At 48.0% G+C, this 5817-nt stretch overlaps 1 long non-coding RNA gene across 2 annotated transcripts in view; it reads right to left on the bottom strand.

Moving 5' to 3' along the window:
• Positions 1–4860: 4860 nt before the first annotated feature.
• LOC102375773 overlaps positions 4861–5817 on the bottom strand; it is a 2454-nt gene continuing 1497 nt past the window's right edge. For both annotated transcript variants that reach the window (XR_323407.3, XR_001357750.2), the window contains exon 3: positions 4861–4934. This is a non-coding gene — a long non-coding RNA (uncharacterized LOC102375773). The remainder of the gene's footprint in view (positions 4935–5817) is intronic.

Genomic DNA, 5817 nt, shown 5'->3' with positions numbered 1-5817 from the left:
CCTTATTTTTTCAAACAGGAACTCAGTGCCATTACATTGAGCGCCACTGGTAGGAAATCACTGCCAGGACAGGAGGCTTCAGGACTGGCAAAGTCTGTGGAACTTTAGAGAGAGAAAGAAGACATTGTCACTGCTCCAAGAAACATATAGACTGGTTTCCCAGATGAGTGAGTTAATTGTGGAGCTGGATGTGCACTGACTGCCAGGTTGGTCCGGGCTTTTCCAGGCACTGTGCTATTATCAGAGTGATTCAAGCCTGCCAGGGACAAGCTGCTGTTGAAGCACATGACTGTCAGGGACAGCAGCCATCCAGGAAACCTACCATTAACTCCTGCCTGCACTGTGCTCACCAGGGCAGTCTGAGACAATCTCATTGCAGTGATGATGTTGCTCCCTGCTTGGCTGCAGGGTCCACACATATTGATTACTGGGTTCAATAAACACAAGCATACAATGGATGAGAAGAATGAACAACAAACTTTAATTGTGCAGCAGTAGGCAACTTCTGCAGACTTTTGTTTCTCTATAACAAGCTGTTTCCTAACTGAGGGACCAACTCCCAATTTCCAATTTCCTTAGTCTTTTATCAGGGAGCATCTCTAAATTATAGGACACATATACACATGCCAGACGGTTGCTCCAATGTATGCTAATTAGGATGTATCAGATCAGACTTGATTAATCGAGTCTATTGGAGCATGCTAACTAGCATGCTCCAGCAGCCTCTGCATTATGTCTATTCAGAGTCCCTGCACTTCAATATAGTGGCAGGGGCACTTTAACCAAAGCTCAATGAATGAGCTTTAATTAAAGTGCCTCTATCACCATTTTGAAGCACAGGATGCTGAATGCACGTGATGCCATAGGCACTTTAATTAAAGTGGCTCTCAGAGCTGCTCTAATTAAAGTGCCCCCTTCCCCACTCCGGCACATGGGTAAATATGCCCATAATGTCTATCACTACACCCCACGCTAGGTCTGATTTTACTTGTCTGGATTTTTTCCCGAGTGGTTACAGCAGACAACAGACAGGACTTCCGCATTCTATAACGTGGCAAGCCTTTGTGAAGCACAGGGACAGCTGTTGGGGCCTGGGGATACAAGGGTTATTGCCCTGAGAGTCACAGCATCCAGAGACTGAGATAACGATGCACAAACAGGAAGATAAATTCCAGCAAAGAGTTTGGCATGTGTTTCCTTCAGAGTGGGAGCTACTCCAGAACACTACCTCCTCCTACCACAGCTGTTCACCAGATATAAGCTGGAGGAGGAGGACACATAGCAGGACAGGTTCCTCCCCAGGGCTGCTCTGCTGATTGGCACCATCACTCTGTCACTAATGGAGATAAGACTGTACTCGCACTTGTCCAGCGGAAGTAGGAGCAGCTCTCCAACATCTCCCCCATTCAAGAGGAAAATCAAGGCCTGGGAGAGGAATGTATATGTTTCCCTTCACTTTGGTTTACTCTCACCAATTTGCTAGTGATGCAACCAATGGACAAGGTTTGGAGTCCTGGAGCAGATTGGCAATTGAGAAGCTCCACCCAGATTAGCTGCTTTCAGCTCAGATTTGATGTAGCTCCATCCTGGTAGCTGAAGAGTTGGCCACGCTCCTAGAGAGCAGCAAGGCAACATGCCAAGTCAGACGTAACTTATTTGTGTCACCAGAGAAGAGCAACCTCTTCTCATCACGCTTTGCCTGACAGATGTCAGAGCCATGCTGCAAACCCACAAGCCCTTGCAGCCAGGGTCATCCTTAGTTTGACTTTCACTGCTGGGGGGGGGGAAGGGGATGAGGGGGAGCAGGTCGCAGGGTCAGTCCTTACTGCTGAACCTTGTTGGGTACTGTTACATCCACAACAAAACCTACACTGAGGATTCTCTGCAAGCGTCTTCAGTAGCCACACTCAGAAGCCCTTGCGCTGGTTCAATTTGATGTTGAGCTTATCCACCTATAACAACAGTTCACTGCATCAGCTCTCCTGGATCAGTACAGGCCCTGAGGGTAGATGGGGTTACACCAGTATAAAAGTGCTTAGTATGGTACAGCATGGAAAAGGAATCACTGCGTCTATATAAGGTCTGACTATCCCCACTGGGAATGATCCCCAGCATTTGCTACTTTAACAAGCATTGTTGCAACCCCTCAGGAGCAAGTACTGAGGAGGAGGAATCCAAAACACAACTACATGTTGCAGTGCTAGAAAAGGTCACAGACACCAATGCTTTCACTACAGTAACCATCACATGGCAGCTGATGTGGACCAACAGTAACTGGACAGAATGCCCCCCCCCCAGTCAGTGAGGTCTGACTGCAAACCCTTCCCCCACAGAGGTGTCAGCCCTTGAGCCATCACCCTGTCTCTTGGGATGGAGTCAGATGGTTCGCCTACTTGTCAGACCAGGCTCTGGGGCTGTTTGTCACCTAGGATTTATCTCAGCTGCTTTGACGTCAGTCCATTTGTCAGTTCTGAACCTCTGTTACTCCAGGGTAATGACAGTGGTTAATACAGTGACCAAATATCCTCCTTCAAATGTAGCATCATATGGATGGACAAAACCTGTCTTCAAACCAGGAAAAGACTGCGTGCACATTTGGTTTTCCCTAAGAGTTACTATTCCCTGTCTCTGGGAAGGCCTGCTTACTTAGTCATGTGACTGCTCTGCCACCAGCCCAGCTGCCAGGCCATGCTCAGCATTAGTACCGCAGCACTTGGCGTGTCAGACCCTGTCTCCCAAAAGGCTAGGGCACAGCTGCACACAGGAGCATGAGTCTGTTTGGGATGCAGTTGCAGGTGCACTCATGCACTGAGATCCTTACCCTGCCCTCACTGCTGTGGCTGGCTGGCATCTGTTGTGTGTTGTTAGCTCAGGGCCCAGCAAGCCACTGGCAGGCTGGCTTCCCATTGGTTTGTGTACTTCAGGCGAGCATCTTACCTCAGAGTCTCTCTCTTTCTGTGTCAGCCGATATCCCTAAACAGGTGCTGACAGGCAGCTCCAGACAGATGAACAGCCACTGCCATCCTGGCTACCAAGGATAAGCAGCTGTTGCAGAACACCCAAGAGAAGGCACTCAGCCACCAGGAAGACTTTAGAACCAAGCCCCTGGAGATGGTCACCATTTACTTCTAAGCCAAAACCCGCCCACGCCCTTTCAGCCTGCACCACAGCTCCAACCAGGCTCTCATGCATGGCAGGAAGGTGGCCAGTGCCCTGGAAACATTGAGAAAAGCACAGATGGCATCAGCAACACACTGTGAGCTCAGTGACCTACACACCTATGACTTGCAGGTGGACCTGGTCAACTTCAAGCTGCTGTCTCAGGGCTTCTGGGCCCTGAGCTAATGCTCCTGATCAGCGAGGCACCTCAAAAGTACACTGTGCCTTCAGCAAGGTCCTGCCCACCATCTTGGCTGTCTGGCTAAGAAGTGGAGATGAATTTCCTGTCTGTCCCCGAGCCAAGGCTGGTACTGCTGCTAACACTGTGCACTGCTGTGCTTTGACCCAGTAAAGACCTTGATCCAGCAAAATAAAAGATGACTCTCTCTTCTCCCACAAGAAGTGCCATTTTAGCAAAATAAGGTTCACAATTTCTTAGAACCTAGACACCGGATTCTTAAAGCTAACAGCTTGCCCTGTGGTTTTTCAAGTGTGTACTGGGCATCCTTATTTAGATCTGCTGTGTCACTTTCTTGTTTGCTCTTTCACAGCCTTTATTGAGTTTGATGGATATGATACTGTCATATAGGAAATCTGAATAATACCATATACCACAGCTTCCTGTTGCCAAGAAGGTAGTGTGCAGTGCTCATAAAATGGTTCTATTCAAGTGAGTATTCATCACAGTATTATATAGCACTTCTGTGTCTGTCAGCCTGACTGCCTTCCACTCCCACTGGAATCAAAAGGATTGTTTGGTACTGCGCACCTTACAGCTGCTGTGGCTGTATATCTTGAGGGACACAACTGCTGGATACCAGCTCTTTCTGCTCCTCCCTCACTACTAGGGCTGCAGTGCAAAGGGAAGCTTTCTGGTAGAGCCCAACAATCCTTTATTTCCAGGAGGAACAGACAAAACAGCACTTGGCAAACTGTCCTCTGACCATCAGTGCCTGTATACCACTAGGCTGACATATGGTTTTGTTATCATGCAAACAGTCAATGTATCTTAGATCCAGAAATGAAAAACACCCATCTCCAGAAATCCCCACAGACTTCAACATCAGCTGTCAGCTCCAAAACAAAGGAACTGGTCAGTTAAAGTGCTGTCCAAGCACAGCACAGATGCAAAAATACATAGCTGCCCTGTCACATCCTGCTAGTGTCAGCAAAGAGCAGCCATTTCTGGCTTTAGTATGTAGGCCATGAGTATTTCTGAACTGAGATTAGAATTAAAGGTGCTAATGCAGCCAGGATGAGTGCTGGCAGAGTCAACATCACTGACTGGCTGTAAGGTTATGTGGCATTGGTTTAGAGACAGCAGGCGGGTTTCCATTATAGGTATTGCGACCAGCCCTGGCACTTTTCTGTGGGGCATGAATGGGTCACAGATACCAATCTTCTCTCAGGGAGGGGTGCCTCTGCAGGATAGGCCTGGAAAGTTTGTCCAGGCTTTACCTTCTCTGTGGCTTTCCCAGCCCAGAGCTTCCAGTTGGTTGGTTTCACTAGCAATACATTCAGTTTTAAGTTCTGGTCTCCTGCAGGGGGCTGAAGAGCCCAGATCTGGCTCCCTTTGCCCCTTGGAGACACTATGGAAGCACTGCGACTCCAAGCCCCTGGATGCCAGTAGCAGGGACTCTGCTGTCCCTGGTTCTGAGCCAGAGACTCTCTGTTTCTTTTCTGTTCTTACTCTTGTGATTTGCTTGCCCCTGTAGAGGTTTGATAGATCTTGGCACTTTTGATAGGCTCATGGAGCTGTTGTGCTTCCAAAGCACCTGCAAAACAAAGTCAACAAGAAACAAGACACAACTTGCATGCAGAGTACGCTTGAGCTTGTGAGAAGAGGACTCTAATAAGCCCTGCAACACTAATGAGTGATCATTTGCATTGCTGCTAATTATTTGCAAGGTGCTGGTAATGTATTATACAGCTGTGGTGCTTAAGAAAGGCTTGGAGCCAGACTGTAAGGGGCCTGCTGCAGTATTCACATTGACCCTGACATCCAATGGGTGCTGCATTGGTGACACTCATTTTGGTCTCTGCTCAGATTCAAAATTATGGTGTGCAGGGGTTTGAAGCAGAGATTGAGTAGCCGGAAAGCTGAGCTCTAATTCCAACTTGGCCACTGACTCCTTCTATAGCCTACGCCAAGTTGCTTCATCTCTCTGAGCCTCAGTTTCTCCAGTGACTGCCCACCTGCCAGGAATGTTGGGAGATTAGATTGCTTCAGCCTGAACATAAATGCTGATATTTGCCAAGCCAAAGGTATCCAAACCCCTTCAGCAGCTTTGGAACCTCCAGTAAAACCCTCTACTATTAGCACTGCTAGCTGAAGTCCCTTCCCATTATTTTGTCTATTCCCTGCCAGGGATCCTGTATTGGTCCCTTGCCTCTCAGATGTGTGTGGGGCAGTTAGTAATAATAATGTCTAGCTCAGCCATGTAGTTTAACATCAGTAGGGCTTTATAATGGGGGCCAGTATCATCTTCACCATTTAGTTTTGGAAACTGAAGCCTTAAATCTTAGGCCAGTCCTCTATCCATTAGACCACCCTGCTTTCCTTGGCATACTAGCTCATGTCAATATTCATGGAATGCCTCTTCAAGCCAGCTCTCTCCATTAGCTGCAGAGTGTGTGTGATGGCCTGAGATCCTGGTA

The sequence above is a fragment of the Alligator sinensis genome, unplaced genomic scaffold (assembly GCF_000455745.1).
Source record: "Alligator sinensis unplaced genomic scaffold, ASM45574v1 scaffold203_1, whole genome shotgun sequence".
Lineage (NCBI taxonomy): Eukaryota > Metazoa > Chordata > Crocodylia > Alligatoridae > Alligator > Alligator sinensis.
The sequence above is the reverse complement of the archived record's forward strand: the minus strand, read 5'-3'. Positions and strand labels throughout refer to the sequence as shown.